Here is an 18,609-nt window from a genome sequence, read left to right on the forward strand (position 1 = left end):
GCCAGGTTCTGCGGAGTTTCAGCGTGATCGTCCTAGCGGTAGCGGCAGTGGCCGAGGAGGAAGCAGCAGTGGCCGCGGAGGCAACTTATTTGGAAGAAGAAATTCCTCTATAGATAAGTTTTATAGGCAACAACGAAAATAGTTGCACTTGTATATTTTTATATTAGCGAACAAACTCGTATTAGTTGTTTGTATATTAAAAATATTTTAATATGAAATATTAATTTCTAATTCTAATTATAATTCTATTATAATTCTAATAATATTAATTTCTAATTCTAATAATATTATATTCTAATTCTAATTATAATTCTAATATTTGAAAAAAAAATTTAAATAAATTGGGAATCGGGTGCGACTAGTCGCACCCAATACTATGGCGGGAAGGGTATTGGGTGCGACTCGCCGCACCCAATACAATGGCGGGAAGGGTATTGGGTGCGACTAGTCGCACCCAATAAGTTGGCGGGAGAGCATTGGGTGCGACATGTCGCACCCAAAAGTCAAATTCCCGCATTATTCTTTAAGTTCCCACGGAAAAATAGGTACGACTTCAGGTGCGATAAGTCGCACCCAATAATGTCGCACCTAATAGTATATACTATTGGGTGCGACATGTCGCACCCAATAGTATTAGCTGCGGACTTTTGGGTGCGACTTAGTCGCACCTAAAGTCGCACCCGATAGTACTATCGGGTGCGACTTTGTGGGCATCAGGTGCGACTTTTGTCGGAGATCAATTCCAACTCGGTGATCAATTCCAAGCCAGACAGGGGAGTTGTCGGAGACGATGATGCCATGGGTAGGAAAGAAGGTTTTGTAGGAATTTAGGCTTGGAGTGTAAGGAAAATTGATGGGATTCATACAGACGGCACCAAACTGTTGATGCAATAAATCACACCAAAGAAGTCACGGCAAATTTTTGGTTAAATTGGGTCGATTTGAATTTTAGATGGGCCTCAATTCTTCGTAACAAAACTAATTTGATCTCTCTAAGAATTGGAAATTAAATGCGTGATTAAATAAAGACAAGAAGCAGGATGTAAGAATAGCTCGTGCTGTTTGTATTAAGATCGCTCAAGAGCAGTACAAAGATGGGATTTCAATAATAATGATAATAACTGGAAAGTAACATCCCCAAAATGGGCCTAATTGTCATATATTTATAGTCTGAGAAGACATGGTTGTGAGCTTCGATGTTCAAGACATGTCAAGTGTCAGTTGGAACTCACTACTAAGAATCGAGACACTTGTCATTAGAGACCTATTCGTACGAGAAGCGGTTGCGGATTGGTCTTGCTGACGAGTTTTATATATCCGGGTCTTCAAGGGGCGGTTATCTCGAGCTGGAATTCGAATCAGTTGATGAGTTGGCGCATTAACAGAACCGGGCAAAGACAAAATATGAGCTTGGGCCCAATTAACTTGTACTGAGCCGAATCCCTCTTTCGTTAGATGGAGGACGAAATCCAACATCAAAACTATTGATACAATGTAGATTACAATGTCGAATAGAAAATTCTAAGAAAGTTATATTTCTCTTACTAAGAAAACTAATTTTCTTAGTGTTCTTCTAACATTTTTAGCATTTCTAAACAAGAATAAGAAAATGCTGGGGATTATTATTTTATTTTACTTCTATTTTCCACCATTTTCCAATATAATATATTTTCGTTAACTTTAATTTTTCACTTTTCTTTTCTAGTTTTTCGGGTTCCAAATGGGTCTAAATGAAGTAAGAGCTTATGAACTCGTGGTTACGGAAGTAAGAAATCTTACAAATTTTTCTAAGCTCGGACCTATATAAAGCTTCAAAGAGATAAAGAGTTGAGGTAATCTCAATCCCTATCATAAAAATACACAAATTGTGTTAGGGCAAAATAATTAACATTTTCAGGCTATTGATTTATGTTAAAATTCCAGAAACACAACCATACAACCTATGAGTTCATTTTACAAAAAAAAAATACAAAAAACTGATTCAATGAAACAACACAATAGAGAAACACCAACACTATAAACGTAAAGGGAAATAAAAAAAAAAAAAAAAAAAAAAACAACGCGAATTGAAATAAAGCTTCGTTTTTTTTTTAAATTTTATTTGGCCGAGAGAAACAAAAATTGGGTTGCTTGCAGAGGATTCTATTGAATCGACATTGAAAACAAGGTTTCCTTTTTCTCAAAAAAAAACAAAGAAAAGAAAAGAAAGTTTCCTTTTTTATTTGGAGAGAGAGAGAGAGAGAGAGAGGAATAAAAGGGGAAACTGAGAGAGAAATGGAAACCGAGCAACGGTTCTGAAACCCACATCGGCGTTGTATAAATACTCATGTTCCCGGAAAGCATGTCTTCACTTCAACATTCCATATCTCTCTCTTTCTCACAATGTCGAAGCTTTGGGAAAATCTTTGTCTACTGGCGGAAGTGGCGTCGTCGTTGTCGGAGACGAAGGAGAAGAAGAGGAAGAGAGCGGAGATAGAAACGACGGTGTTCCCGGAAACGATTCCGAAGAAGAGAAGGACGACGGTGTCGAGAAGGGGTCGGCGGAGACTGGAAATGCCGGCGGGTCTGAGGAAGAGAGTGGTTGGGGAGCTCGGGGGAGACGAGGTGAGGCTGGCGATCGAGAAGGCGCTGAAGAACACGGACGTGAGCCGAGGCCACGGGCGACTCTCGCTGCCGGGGCTGGTTCTGAGGAAAGACGAGGCTTCTCGGGTCAGAAATCAGGGGCTCGATGTTCTTGTGGTCGACGAGGAGCTGAGAGAGTACTCGCTCCGACTCAAGCAGTGGAAGATGGGAAACACCCTTATCTTCAACCTCACCAAGGCTTGGAACTCCGTCGTCCAACGCAACACCCTTCACCCAAACGACGTCGTTCAGCTCTGGTCCTTCCGACGCAAATCCCAACTCTGCTTCGCACTCGTCAACCTCACCCGCCATTGCAATTCATTCCCACCTCCATCATCAACACACACATGTATACATATCTAAATTCCATGCCTGCACATCTTGTGCGTCTGTGTATCTATATATAGTGTTCTTTTTTCTTGTTATTTGAAATTTATCTATGGATATTGATATTGATCTTTTATTTTACTTGTTATATCGTAAATGTTTAGATACCAGTCCCGGCAATTGCTGTCTCAAACTGGCATACACACATACTATTTTTGAGGCAACTTGTTTCTTCACCAAGGTACAAAAATAACACAAAAGTATTAAAGTAATGTATTTGAAGAAACTATACAGAAAAGTACACATCCTCTTTTGCAAATGTATAAAAATAAATGATCTACTCCTACAATACAATACATACATAACTAAATTATTTGATTAATTAAAATAGCAGAGCTAAACCCCCCATTGTACCTAGTGTACCTCTTCTACTTCTATCCCGTGGCCGAGCAAAAAAGAAATCTTTTTTTTTTTTTTTTTACAAGGGCATATATGAAATGAAACTAATAACCACGATCTACATTTTCAGGTGAACATGTAAAACAAAATAACCATCGATGAGAAAAACTAGATGTCATTTCTTCGTCCCTGATCCTCCAATCCATTGTTTGTGTTAGTCGTAAACCTCCCACCATTTTGAAGAGCAAAATCACTCGCAAACAAGTGTTTATCAGCCATGTCCCAGTTGCAATTTTAGTCCCTCCAACACATCCACGGCTTCAATCCAAGACAGTGTACCACAACCACATCGTCCCTACCCAATGTTATGGATGATCGAACTGACTACCATCGAAGGATTGTCTCAATAACTAATCTTAGCCGCCTCGAGCAAGAAGGTTTTAATCCTGGTGAGCTGGAAGAACATTGCAGACCATCATATTTTATCACAATCAATTTTGAAAATTACTCTCTAATTTTTTTATTATTTTCGGGATGAAATTGTTAGCAATATTAAACTTAATATTGACGTAAATAAAAGACAAATTGCATGCAAAGAAAAATACACGTAAAATAATTACATGAAAAACCAGCTAAACCTTTGAACCGGAAAAACAAAACGGACTAAAAAGTCGAGGCCCGTTGGACGGTTTCCTTGAAGCTTTTTATTGCCCTCCCACGGATGCTGGAACACGTGAGCGAAAGCCTCCCAGGATACAACGACTTGCAGAGACAAGTTTAGCACCAAACCACTTGACTCTCTCGGCGAACTGGAACCTGTGCGAAACTACCGCCACGACAAACGGAAAGAGAAATATTTTCTGGGAGAGAAGGAGCTCGGGAACAGTGGAAAAAAGGATTGCGAATTCTCAATATTCTCTTGAATGAGAGCTGAAGCCTCTATATATAGGCCAAGGCTAGGCTATATCAGTTTGAAGTTCAAAACGTTCAGCCTTAAAGGCATTTAACGCATGTTATTACACCATTTAACACAACGTTATGAATTCAAACATGCGAACAGTCCAACGTTTTTCCAGCCTTAATGACATTATTACACAGCCATAATGCGCATTTAAAGCTCAAAAACCATTGAGTTAAAGCCCACAAACCATTGGCTTTAATCCTCACACGTACAGTCCTTCACCTCGTCTGGTCGAGCTCGTCCAGTCGAGCTGAATGACTTCGTGTTGGCCTCGCCCTGTCGAGCTGGAATGACTTCATCACTTCGTCCAGTCGACCTAGCCCAGTCGAGCTGGAATGACTTAGTCACTTCGTCCAGTCGACCTACCTAGTCGAGCTGGAATGACTTAGTCACTTCGTCCAGCTCGACCTCACCCAGCCTACCTAGTCGAGCTTGTCTAGTTCGACCTCGTCCAATCCAGCTGGTCCAGTTCGACCTCGTCCAGTCGAGCTGGTCCAGTTCGACCTTGTCCAGTCGAGCTAGTCCAGTCCGACCTCGCCTAGTCGAGCTGATCCAGTTCGACCTCGTCACTTCGTCCAGACCAGCTCGTCACATTCTCATTCACCTTAGGTCCGATTTTTCCACAGAATCAACCATCCACATGTTAATAAATTAAATTTATTAATTTTATTCCAACAATCCCCCACATGAATGAAATTGAGACGACAATTATAAAGACATGACTCGATGTGGTGATAGATTCTATGGTCAATACCAGTATAGGATAGGTAGGCAAAGCCTTTGAACCTTCCCTCGGAAAGATATGCCACCTTTACTGACTACTCAGTAGACACGTTGTCCTTGAACTGTTAGCCGTTTTTGTATAAACACTAAACATATCCCCCACTGATATTTCCCTGACACAGGTTCAGTTCTCATGGTTATGTTCATTTTGGCCCTGAACATCAGCCTGGTTCTGCAAGAGTTTCTAAAGAATTAAGCCCAATTAATTCTCCTTCAAAGCGGCCCCACTTCTCTCTCACATAGGTGATTCTTCTATCAAGAGTAATCCCGCATTACTCATTCGTAATCTCAACAATCCAATTTCACAGAATCATTAAAAGCTCTAAGCTTAACCTCGTACGGGAGTCACGGTTTTAATATAGGAATAGGACTCGGGGTTTTCCCCCACAGTGACCTCACATTAGCCTTTGACAATTAGGTTGCCCCTTTGAACCAAGATCTTGGGATCTCCAGTCATCATGGTTGGGTTTCCTTTGCCTTGGCTTTATTTGCCATGGGCTTTAGCCCCATTCCTTTGGATGTCATCTCTACTTGGTCCTTATTTAACCCTTTGGTTAGCGGATCCGCAATATTCTCTTTGGACCTAACATAGTCAATACTAATGACTCCAGATGAGAGAAGTTGTCTAATGGTATTATGTCTTCGATGGATATGTCTAGACTTACCATTATACATCACATTATGTGCCCTACCAATAGCAGATTGGTTATCACAATATACACATATTGCAGGCATAGGTTTTGTCCAATTAGGAATATCCTCCACAAAGTTCCTTAGCCATTCGGCTTCTTCCCCACATTTATCCAATGCTACAAACTCAGATTCCATCGTGGATCTAGTTATCACAGTTTGTTTGGAGGATTTCCAAGATATGGCCGCACCTCCCAGAGTGAATACATAACCACCCGTGGCTTTCGAATCTTGAATATCAGATATCCAACTTGCATCAGTGTAACCTTCAATTACTTCAGGATATCTCGTGTAGTGTAGACCATAATCACGAGTGAATCGTAGATACCTTAATACTCTTACGATTGCTTTCCAGTGTTCAGCACTTGGATTACTCGTATATCGAGCTAGTCTACTCACGGTGTAGGCTAAATCCGGTATCGTGCAACTCATCAAGTACATGAGACTGCCTATCACTCTAGCATATTCAATTTCAGAGATGCTTTCACCTTTATTCTTAGACAAGTGTTGACTAATGTCTATGGGAGTTCTCGAAACTCGAGAGTCGTCCTTTCCAAACTTGTCTAGAATTTTATCAACGTAGTGTGTTTGATCCAGTACAATCCCATTGGGTGTTCGGGTAATCTTGATCCCCAGAATTACATCAGCAATTCCCAGATCTTTCATATAGAACCTTGAGTTCAATATATCTTTTGTGGATTGGACCATACGATCATTACTCCCCACTATGAGCATGTCATCTACATATAAACACAGAATCACATATCCATGTTCAGTGGTTTTAATGTACACACATTTGTCACACTCGTTGATCTTAAATCCAGTTGACATCATAACATTGTCAAATTTCTCATGCCATTGCTTTGGGGCTTGTTTAAGGACATAAAGCGACTTGACTAGTTTACAGACTTTCTTTTCTTGTCCAGGTGCAATACAACCCTCAGGTTGATTCATATAGGTCTCTTCTTCGAGATCTCCATTAAGAAATGCTGTTTTTACATCCATTTGATGAATTTCAAGATTGCGTAATGCAGCAACTGCAATTATCAATCTAATCGAAGTTATTCTCGTCACATGAGAATAAGTATCAAAGTAATCAACACCCTCTTGTTGTTATACCCTTTGATTACCAGTCGTGCTTTATATTTATCAATTGAGCCATCGACTTTCATCTTCCTCGTAAAAATCCACTTAGATCCAAGCGTTTTACTTCCAGGAGGAAGATCAACCAACTCCCAAGTGTGGTTTTGCATGATAGAGTCTATTTCACTTCTTATGGCTTCTTTCCATAAATGACCCTCAACAGAGTTCACAGCCTCTTTATAATTTAGAGGTGGAGCCTCCAGCATATAGGTGAAAAAATCAGAACCAAATGATTTTTCTACCCTCGCTCACTTGCTTCGTCTAAGTCCCTCAGACTCTATCTCTTCTTCGGACTCTTCATCATTATCCTGAGTTATTTCCTCAATATCTTCAAGAAAATGGTTTGATGAACTCAGTTTATCTTCCTTAGACTTATAAGGAAATATATGTTCAAAGAACGAAGCATTTTTAGATTCCATAACCGAATCGTTGTGTATATCGGGGTTTTTCGAATCATACACAAGGAACCTATATGCATTACTATGGTTTGCATACCCAATGAAGATACAATCTACAGTTTTTGGTCCTATCTTCATTTTCTTGGGATCGGGAGCCATTACTTTGGCCAAGCACCCCCACATTCGCAAGTATTTATAGGAAGGTCTTTTTCCTATAAATAGCTCAGACGGAGACTTATCCTCATTCTTTCGGGGTATCTTGTTCAGAAGATAATTTGCAGACAAGATCGCTTCCCCCCACATTTCTTGGAGTAACCCAGAACTTAACAACATCGCATTCATTATTTCATTGAGAGTGCGATTCTTACGTTCGGCCACGCCGTTTGATTGAGGAGAATAAGGTGGAGTGACTTCGTGAATAATTCCATGTTGTGCACAAAAAGCACCAAATGGTTCAACATATTCACCTCCTCGATCACTTCGCACTTTCTTAATCTTCTTATTAAGTTGATTCTCAACTTCCAATTTGTATATAGCAAATTTCTTAATTGCTTCATCTTTGCTTTCAAGCAAATATACGTAACAATATTTTGTACAATCATCTATAAAAGTCACAAAATATTTATTACCACCTCTCGTGGGCATGAACTTTAAATCACATAAATCAATATGGATTAAGTCGAGAGATTCATTACTTCTTTCAACACTATGAAAGGATGTTCTCGTGAGTTTTGCTTCAACACAAATTTCACATTTATGATTTGAGTCAATATTAAACTTTGGAATACACTCCAAATTAATCAATTTTCTCAGTGTGTCATAATTTACATGACCTAGTCTACCATGCCATAAATTAGACGACTCAATCATATAAGCGAAAGAAGAACTTTTATTCATATCTTTTGCCTTGATGGCCATTACATTCATTCTGACCATGCCATTCTTGACATAGCCTTTGCCCACATACATGCCATTCTTAGACAATACAAGTTTTTGAGACTCTAAAACCATCCTAAAACCATGGTTATCCAGCACAGTCCCAGAGATAAGATTCTTCCGCATATCAGGCACGTAGAGAACTTTGGTGAGCTTCAACTCCTGCCCAGAGGTCATCTTCAAGAAGACTTCACCTTCCCCATTGACTTCAGAGGTGGCAGAGTTGCCCATGAACAACTTTTCTCCATCTCCTAGCAGCTCAAGGGTCGAGAAGGAGTTCTTGTCAGCGCAAATGTGGCGGGTAGCTCCAGTGTCCAGCCACCACTCCTTCGGGTTCGAGTCAATCATGTTGACCTCGGAGACCACACCAACAAGGAGGTCATTATCATCCTCCACGACATTGGCCTCCTTCTTCTTCTTTGGCTTTCTACAATCGGCAGCTCGGTGACCGACTTTGTTGCAATTGAAGCATTTACCAACAATCTTTTGTTGGCCCTTCTTCTTGAACGTCGCTCCCTTGACTCCAAGCTTGTGGGCGTGCTTCTTCCCCTTCGAGCTCTCGCCATGTTCGACGACATTAGCTCGTTCGGAGATAGTTCTCAGTCTTTTATCCGAGCCACGGTTGTCTTCCTCGATACGGAGGCGCACAACCAAGTCTTCAAGACTCATCTCCTTTCGCTTGTGCTTGAGGTAGTTCTTGAACTCCTTCCACCCAGGTGGCAATTTCTCTATCACGGAGGCAACTTGGAAAGACTCGCTAATAGTCATTCCCTCGGCTTGAACCTCATGGAAAATGAGTTGAAGCTCTTGCACTTGACTCACCACGGTCTTCGTGTCCACCATTTTGTACTCGAGGAAGCGACCCACAATATACTTCTTAGAGCCCGCATCCTCGGTTTTGTACTTGCGATCCAACGAATCCCAAAGCTCTTTAGATGAGGTTTTAGAGCTATACACGTTGTATAAAGAGTCGACAAGACAATTTAACACGTAGTTACGACACAGGTAGTCGGATTCGTTCCACCCCCACATAGGCCTGAAGCACTTGTGGGTCGGCTTCACCCTCACGCGGAGTGGCCGGAGGATCTTCAGTAAAAAACCGAGCAAGTCCGATGGTTGTCAAAAAGAAAACCATCTTTTGTTGCCACCGTTTGAAGTTGAGCCCGTCAAACTTCCCAGGCCTCTCGGCCGGCATCACCGTGGGAGGTCCTCGAGCCACACCCATGTTCAGACCATCTAGGCCCAAACCTGCCATCGGTTGAACGAGACCCGCGGGTCCGTTCCCGGCTGTAGCCGCCATCGAGCCTTGTCCCACAGCCACGGGAATCTGGCCGATGTTGATCAGGTTTGGCGGGGTGTTCACCAAAGAGGGATTGTCACCGACGTTCCCTCCAACATTCATGTTCATCGAGTCGTTGTCGTTCACGTTAGTCATATTTTCTACAAAAGAAATCCACAAGTCAGTAAGCTCCAGAACAAAACCGGAAAAAATAATGAAAAACAATTATTTTTCCCTTCCTTCACGCAACCTGTCTTAGGTAAAAAGCTTCAAGATTGTTAGCAATATTAAACTTAATATTGACGTAAATAAAAGACAAATTGCATGCAAAGAAAAATACACGTAAAATAATTACATGAAAAACCAGCTAAACCTTTGAACCGGAAAAACAAAACGGACTAAAAAGTCGAGGCCTGTTGGACGGTTTCCTTGAAGCTTTTTATCGCCCTCCCACGGATGCTGGAACACGTGAGTGAAAGCCTCCCAGGATACAACGACTTGCAGAGACAAGTTTAGCACCAAACCACTTGACTCTCTCGGCGAACTGGAACCTGTGCGAAACTACCACCACGACAAACGGAAAGAGAAATATTTTCTGGGAGAGAGGGAGAGAGGGAACAGTGGGAAAAAGGATTGCGAATTCTCAGTATTCTCTTGAATGAGAGCTGAAGCCTCTATATATAGGCCAAGGCTAGGCTATATCAGTTTGAAGTTCAAAACGCTCAGCCTTAAAGGCATTTAACGCAGGTTATTACACCATTTAACACAACGTTATGAATTCAAACATGCGAACAGTCCAACGTTTTTCCAGCCTTAATGACATTATTACACAGCCATAATGCGCATTTAAAGCTCAAAAACCATTGAGTTAAAGCCCACAAACCATTGGCTTTAATCCTCACACGTACAGTCCTTCACCTCGTCTGGTCGAGCTCGTCCAGTCGAGCTGAATGACTTCGTGTTGGCCTCGCTGTGTCGAGCTGGAATGACTTCATCACTTCGTCCAGTCGACCTAGCCCAGTCGAGCTGGAATGACTTAGTCACTTCGTCCAGTCGACCTACCTAGTCGAGCTGGAATGACTTAGTCACTTCGTCCAGCTCGACCTCGCCCAGCCTACCTAGTCGAGCTTGTCCAGTTCGACCTCGTCCGGTCGAGCTGGTCCAGTTCGACCTCGTCCAGTCGAGCTGGTCCAGTTCGACCTTGTCCAGTCGAGCTGGTCCAGTCCGACCTCGCCCAGTCGAGCTGATCCAGTTCGACCTCGTCACTTCGTCCAGACCAGCTCGTCACATTCTCATTCACCTTAGGTCCGATTTTTCCACAAAATCAACCATCCACATGTTAATAAATTAAATTTATTAACTTTATTCCAACAGAAATGTGGGTGGTTTCTAATGTCTTCTCCAAAAATCCGTAACATGCATTGAGAATAATTGAAAAAGAATATATATATATATATATATATATATATATATATATATATATCAATTCTTGGAAAATTATATAGAAAAAACACTAAAAAAAATGATATTTTCAATTATACAAAAATCGACGATCTGTGGTGGTGGATTTGGAGGAGAAACTATTGAATGAATATAAGTTAAAAAAAATGTCAACAAGCTAGTGATATTGTTATTTTTTTCATACTAACAAGGGAAAATATGCATAAAAGTAAAATATATGACTGTTTGGAGTAGGTTCTCTCGATCAGCTTAGTTTTGTCTAGCTCTTACCTTACTTTCTTTAACTAAAAACCACACTTTTTCTCTACACTCTAAAGATAAGACTTGGACCCCCAACCTCGCTTAAATCTTCATAGTTATGTTGAGCTTCGGAGGCGCGTCGGGGACTTCCATTTTTTCGCAATGAAATGTGATATTAATGTCTTCTCCAAAAATCCACAACATGCATCGAGAATAATTGGAAAACAAATAATTCATGAAGCACTTGGAAAAATTATATATAAAAAAATTGAAAAAATTATATTTTCCATATTACAAAAACCAATGATATGCTGTGGTGGATTTGATGGAGAAAATATGAAATCAATATAAGTTTGAAGAAGAAGATAAATGTCAACAAGTTAGTGACATTTATATGTTTGTCTTATTTTCAAATCTCTTATTCTATGTCGTATTCTGAGAGCTCGATCGCCCATTTGGTCAATTTTTCAAACTTGTTCGGATTGTGGAGGACAGTCCGCAATGGTTGATGGGTAGGGGGCATTCCTATTGGTGCTAAGATCTGTTCGGGGTTCGTTTCGATGCCGTGCTGGGTTACTAAGTAGTCCAAGAAATTTCCTAACGACACCCCAAATGAACACTTCGTAGGGTGTAGTTTCATCTGGTACTGGTCCGTGTCGCGGATAGACTTTACCAACATATCCTCGATGTAGACTTCCATGGTCTTACCTAGTTTCTCTTCGAACATTTTGTCCACGAGACTTTGATAAGTGGCACCCACGTTATTTCAGACTGAATGTTATCACTTTATAACAATAGATTCCTCTATCTGTGATGAAGGCGGTTTTATCTCGATAACCGGGATGCATCAAGTTCTAGTTATACACAGTGAATGCATCCATGAAGAATAACATCTTATGTCCGGCGGTTGCTTCGACCAACCAATCAATATGCGGAAGGGGAAAACTGTCTTTTGGGCATGTTTGTTAAGATCCGTAAAATCTACGCATACCTTTCATTTCCCATTCTTTTTCTTTACTACGATTGTGTTGGCTAACCAGTCCGGGTACTTTATTTCTCGGATTGTTCTTTCCTTCAAGAGCCGTTCTACTTCATCGTTGACCACTTTAGCCCTATCCGGGCCAAGCTTATGTCTCTTTTGCTTCACCGGTTTGAAATTTGGGTCGACATTCAGCTGATGGGACTTAATGCTTACGTCAATCCTTGGCATGTCTTCGTTGATCCAGGTGAAGGCCGATTATTCATTTTTAGGAAATGAATGAGTTGGCTTCTTAACTCGCCTTTCAGTTCGGAACCTATCCCTACCAATCGCTCTGGGTGGGACCCGTCGATCTGGATCGGGGTGGTCAATTCTAAACGTAGGTGATCTTGAATTTCAAGCTTGTTATCCCTTTGTCTTGTTCAGTCGGTGAACTGGGTTCGTTGATAGCCATTAATTTCTACTGATCGGGCTTGATGATAAGTTGATGGAATGGCCCTCATGTTGGAATTGATCTAGGGTTAAGAAAAAGTTTAACGCTTCGAGCAAGCGACAGAATTTAAAAATTTTCTTTAAAACAAGTAAAACGATTTTACTAACCTAGACAAAGAGAAAGTACATATAAATTAAAACTATTAATGAGCATTAAATGTTTACTAACCTTTGAGAAGCTTGAACGTTGAGAAGCCTTCGGAAGGTTGAAACGTTCGTCTCCCCTCGCAGCACGTCTCTCTTCTTTCCTCGGGAACTCGAGCAACCACAAAACTTTCTATCATTCAAAATCACTCGAGAAAGAAAGGAATTAGTGTGTGGGCACTTTTAAACACGACGACTTGAGAACAAGTCTCAAAGTCGAAGAGCTAAAAACACTAGGTCAAATGTGGACCTAGGTGCCAAAACAAACACGAAAGAAAACTAGAGAGAGAGAGAGGGAAGGGGGCGGCCAAGCTAGAGAGAGAAGCTCTCAATCTCTAAAACTTGGGATGAATAGAATAAAGGGAATGAAGGCTCTATTTATAGGAGAGGTTTTACCTTCAATAAGGTAGTTTCCTCTTCTATAGAATATCACATATTCATGAGCAAAATTTGCCTTATTTCCTTCTTGAGTTACACGGCCAACTAGGCTTCTAGAAGCCTTGGATTTGTTTCCTCTTTTGTTTTGCTTCTCCCTTGAATCATGTTAGCCGAAATCCTTACATTCCTCATAGAGGAAATTTGTTTCCTCTTTTTCTTTTGGCAAGTATCTTCATACATTAATGCACAAAAACTCTCTCTTTTTCTCCTTAGGTTGGGTGGCCAAGACCTTCTAGAAAGGCCTTCTAGATTTATCTTCACTTGTTCATGATAACATAAGAAAAACTCATTAAGAATTTTCAATTAAAATTCTATGAAATGAAATTAATCCACAAGGCCCAATAAACTTGTTATGGCCGAGTGATTATATGTCATCATATGACCATGTCAAAAAATTTATTGACATTCATTTCGTCCTATATCCAAAAAGACAATAATACCCTTTAGACAATTTTCGTAAAACTTGTCTCATTCTTGTTTTAACTAAGCTTCTAGTTTAACTATTCCTTCTCGATATGATTTGTGACAGTGACCTCATGGATCCAAATGAACAAAGCTTGAGCTAAAATACTTGGACTCAAAAGTTCACAAACCTTTTCCAAGTTTAGCTTAATGTCAATTGACTCCACTAAAGAGTTGACACTGAAAATCTCTCGGTTCAAATGAATTTATTTTCTACTCAAGAATTCAACTAAATTGTGATTAGTGGATCCACTGAATATTATCTATGTTTACCCTTCTTGAATATCATCAGCTAGTCGGGATTTAAAAAATTATCATTTTACCCTTCTAGTTGTAATTTTCTCAACTCCTTTGTCGCTTGTGAATATGTTAGAAACAATGTATTGACGATGAGCTAACAAGTCACATTGTTTCATCCAAAAGAGTCAGGACTCAATTTGGACACTGGCCAGTTCATTTATTCACATTCTAAGGAACAAAGCATGAGGTGATATACATTGCATTTCAGCAATCTTGTACATGAATTCCATATCTATGAGAACTTCACAAAGCTACTCATGACATCTTCATAACTTAGTACTTCACCAATAGGTCTTGTTAAGAATCACATAGTGAATTCGAACTCTGACTTACTCATTTCAGGATTGAGGTAAGCATGATGCAATTTATACGTAGTGACCTCGAGACATAAGAGGTTAAATGATTTGTTCTTATCTTGTCTCTAGAAGTGCATTGGTCAATTCAGTACATTCGGAAGATACTTAGAAGAACTATAGAGTCTCCAACTCTCAATGTCCCATAACCAGACATCATAGATTCTCCTAACAATCGTACTGAGATCAATAGTCTTTTGATCCTTAGATTGTGAATATATTGTTTTAAGCAAACCATGAAGAGTTTGTTCATGCAAATCTACATTTGTCTCTTCATGTGTTGTTAGGTTTGTTTATGGACTAAAGACTAAGGTTTTATCATAAAGCTTCACACAAGTAATAATGAATGAACGTTACAACTTTTAATTAATAAATACGCAATTACAAGCAAGAGTCTTCGTAAGATTTTATTACATCAAATGTACAAAAGTAAAGACTACAACTCTTCTTGTGGGCACCATTGACAACACCTGATAGACTGAATCCAAGGCCTTCCCAGGATCATGTTAAATGCCAAGAGGCAATCCAACACGACGAATTCAACGAGCTTATTCTCGCCGCCTGCTTAGACGGCCACTACTACAAATACAGTCTTTCGGTGCGGATGACTTTTAGGTGCGACTTTTCGTACCTAAAAGTCGCACCAAAAAAGACTTTCGGGTGCGAAAAATCGCATCCAAAAGACATTGAAGCAACTAAAAAATTTCGCTATTGTTTTAGAATTTGGGTGCGAAAAGTCGCACCCAAAAGTTCATTAATACCTTTGGGTGCGACAAAGTCGCACCTAAAAATCAAGGTTACCTTTTGGGTGCGACTTTGTCGCACCCAAAAGTCCAAATGTTTTAAGCGGTCTTTTTCCCCTCTTTTTTATAAAATTTTGACCGGTCAAAACATTGGGTGCGACTTTTCGCACCCAAAAGGTCCATTGGGTGCGACTTTTCGCACCCAAAAAGGCTATGTTACAAAGTCGCACCCAAATTCTAGGTCATGTTATAAAAAAAAATTCAGTCTGAGCTTTTTTCTATCTCTCTCACGCTCTCACTCTCGATTTCTCTGGTCCTCTTCGCCGCCTAATAAGCTCGCTCGTCATTCCACCCTGGTCCGACAGCCTCTCCGGCCGGTAAGTCTTCTCTCACTCTCTCTCTCTCTCACATTCTCTCTCTCAAGCTCACTATATATATCTCGGCCACAAGAACAACCTGGCCATACCATCATCACCATCCTCTCATCTTCATCTTCTTGTCCTTGTTCTCCTTACCACGCCACCAGCCAGAGACCGAGCCTCCTTGTGCGTGCGCACCGACCGAGACGAGCCACGATGGCCGCGAGTCACCGGAGCATGCCAACCATGAGTCACCCCCGGGAAAAGGACGAGAGAGCACCGGGAACAAGAAATTTCACGAAATCAAGGTAAGAAAAGTTCTTACCTGAAATGGATTTTTGAAAAAATTAGGGTTCTTAGTTTGGATTTGGGGCTTTTGATTTCTGAGCTTGGGTTGTGGAATTTAAGTGAGTTTGAGCTCGTTTTGGTGCTCGGATTGTATTGCTTGTGCTCGGATACGTGAGTTTGAATCAATTTTAAGTTCGCTGTGAACAGCCTCTGTAAATTGACGTGGTCAGATCATTACCGATTTAATTTGGATTTGTTGATATTTTTCCTGGAAATTAGACGTTATGGGCTTTCTAAAATGACCAAGAACATGTAAATCCGTTGAGATTTGAGTGAGTTATGAATTTTTGAAAACAGGGTTTTAAAGCTGTGAATTCTGAGCGCGTGTTTGAATTTTCGGCCGAAAATTGGAAAAAAATTAGGGTTGAGGAATTATGATTTGGGGCTTTTAATTTCTGAGATTAGTTTGATGATTCTGGAGTGTTTTGTGGCTAGTTTGGTGTTTGGGTTTCGATCGACAAGCTTCGTTTTGTATTAAAACGATTTTGGACGAATTTTTTATTTTGGTTTTTTAAGTTTTTGTTACTCTGGTTCGATGTGTATGTGTTTTTATGTTTGTGATCTCTTGTAGTTGTTAACAACTCACCATCTTTATAATTATGGTAGATCTGGTTCTCTTTGCTGAGCGTTTATCGGACAGATCGGATAGCTTCCTGTAAATTTTATCTTTGCCTTTGGATTGATTTCACCAGATCTGAATTAATGTCTACTTCACGATGTTTTGTATTTATTTTTTTTTACATCGATCTCGCGTAACTGATTATCTCACTTCGATCTCACATAATAATTGTTTACCACATGCTCGACAAGATTCGCACTTCCTTTCATGTTCTTTCATGTCTTTGAGTATGTGTGTGTGTGTGTATTTGCTAAGACGGCGCAAAAAAACCGTAAAAACCGTAAACCGGACCGGACCGGTGATTTTTAAACCGCCGGTCCGGTTTAAAACGGTTTTTTTTCCCCGGTCCGGTCCGGTCCGGTTTACTCAATGCAAACGGTCCGGTCCGGTTTTTTTTTTAAAAAAACCGTTAAACCTGACCGGACCGGTTTATTTATAAAAAAAATAAAAAATAAAATAAAAAAAATTAATTAATGTCCAATTAGCCAAATTAGGTATTTGTGCATGTATTTAACTCCCATATATGACTATGTTTGTGTTTTGGTGGAAAATTAATGGTTTTTTTTTAAAAAAATTATGTAAAACGGTTCAAAACGGTCCAACGGTCCGAAACGGTCCGGTTCGGTCCGGTCTAAACGGTTCAAAATTGTCCAAACGGTTCAAAACGGTCCGGTCCGGTTTAGATGATTTAAAACGGTCCGGTCCGGTCCGGTTTTTACAGATTTTTGGTCCGGTCCGGTTTGAGTTTTTTTGAACCGTTTTGAACGGTCCGGTCCGGTTTTTTGGCCGGTTTTGGACCGGACCGGAACGTGCACAGGCCTAGTATTTGCTGTGTGCTCTAATAATTTTTTTAAATTGTAGATTCTCTGCTCCACAGTCTATGAAGGAAAGTGAGTTCCTTTTTTCTTGTTTCTCTTTAATCACTGGTTACTGGTTTCACTTCTCATCTAGATTTACAAGCTTGTGTACTGATTCAGATACAAAAACATGGCTGTTGCCATAAAGATACTTCACAGAGGAGAAACTCCTGAGGAGGTCAACAAGAGGGAAGGCACAGGTTCGTCAGAGAAGTTGCAATGCTGGCAAGAGTTCAGCACAAAAATTTAGTCAATGTGAGATATTTTTTATTTTTTATTTTTAATTATAATGAATTTCTTTTTATTGCCGGAGAATTTCAATATCTGGTTGCGCTTTTGTGGACAGTTTATCGGCGCAAATGTGAGCGTGATGTTATTGCAAATGAATACAGCATATATTCAGGGATTTATTTCTTTATTTCGTCTATGTAAGAGATATTTATTTCATGTTAATTAAAGCATTATGAATTAAGTATTTTTTTATATTGAGAACTTATATTTTTAATTGATGCTTTGCCTTATTGTTTTTATATTTTCATATTGAGAAATTATATTTTTAATTGATGCTTTGCCTTATTTTTTTTCAAACCTGAAATAGGAATTCAAGTCACTTTTAAATAAACTGACATAAAAAATACTGATATTTATTATGTTTTTCATAGATTTGACGTCGCTTTTTAAAAGAGCGACGTCTAAAATTACAGTAAATTAACTCTCACCAATTTATGGCGGGAATGACTATTGGGTGCGACTTTTCGCACCCAAAGCTCTACCCTCCAAACTATTGGGTGCGACTTTTCGCACCCAAAGCTTTACCGCCAAATTTTTTGGTGCGATTTTTCGCACTCGATGTTTTTCCCCCGCCTTTTCAACTATGTTTTGTGTAAAGTTGGGTGCGATTTTGGGTGCGAAAATTCGCACCTAAATGTCGCACCCGAAAGTCATGACTTTTGGGTGCGACTTTTCGCACCCAAAGACCTTTAGGTGCGGACTTTCGGGTGCGAAAAAGTCGCACCCAAATGTATCATTGGGTGCAAAAATTGACTTTCAGGTGCGAAAAAAGTCGCACCTGCGCTATTTTTTGCACTAGTGGGCTAGCTTTATGGATCCGATGGCAGAGGTGGACTTCCCATAGAATCCGATGAGTTCCACCGAACCTTTGTCGACCTCAGATTCATTTGTATCCATTTTTTTAGGGTGCTTAGATAGATGACGTCGACGGAACTTCCATTGTTGACGAGAATCTGAGAGACTGTGCAGTTCGATACATCTAAGA

General features: G+C 40.1%; 1 long non-coding RNA gene across 1 annotated transcript; it reads left to right on the forward strand.

Moving 5' to 3' along the window:
• The first annotated feature begins 17,305 nt into the window (after positions 1-17,305).
• Positions 17,306-17,815, forward strand: LOC149380964 (uncharacterized). The gene is made up of 3 exons (XR_016302001.1): positions 17,306-17,366; positions 17,454-17,588; positions 17,680-17,815. It is a non-coding gene; the product is annotated as an uncharacterized LOC149380964 (long non-coding RNA).
• The last annotated feature ends 794 nt before the right edge of the window (positions 17,816-18,609 follow it).

This window comes from Urtica dioica, chromosome 11 (assembly GCF_054948205.1).
Source record: "Urtica dioica subsp. dioica isolate 48M chromosome 11, U.dioica_male_clone48M_v1_H2, whole genome shotgun sequence".
NCBI classification, from domain to species: domain Eukaryota; kingdom Viridiplantae; phylum Streptophyta; class Magnoliopsida; order Rosales; family Urticaceae; genus Urtica; species Urtica dioica.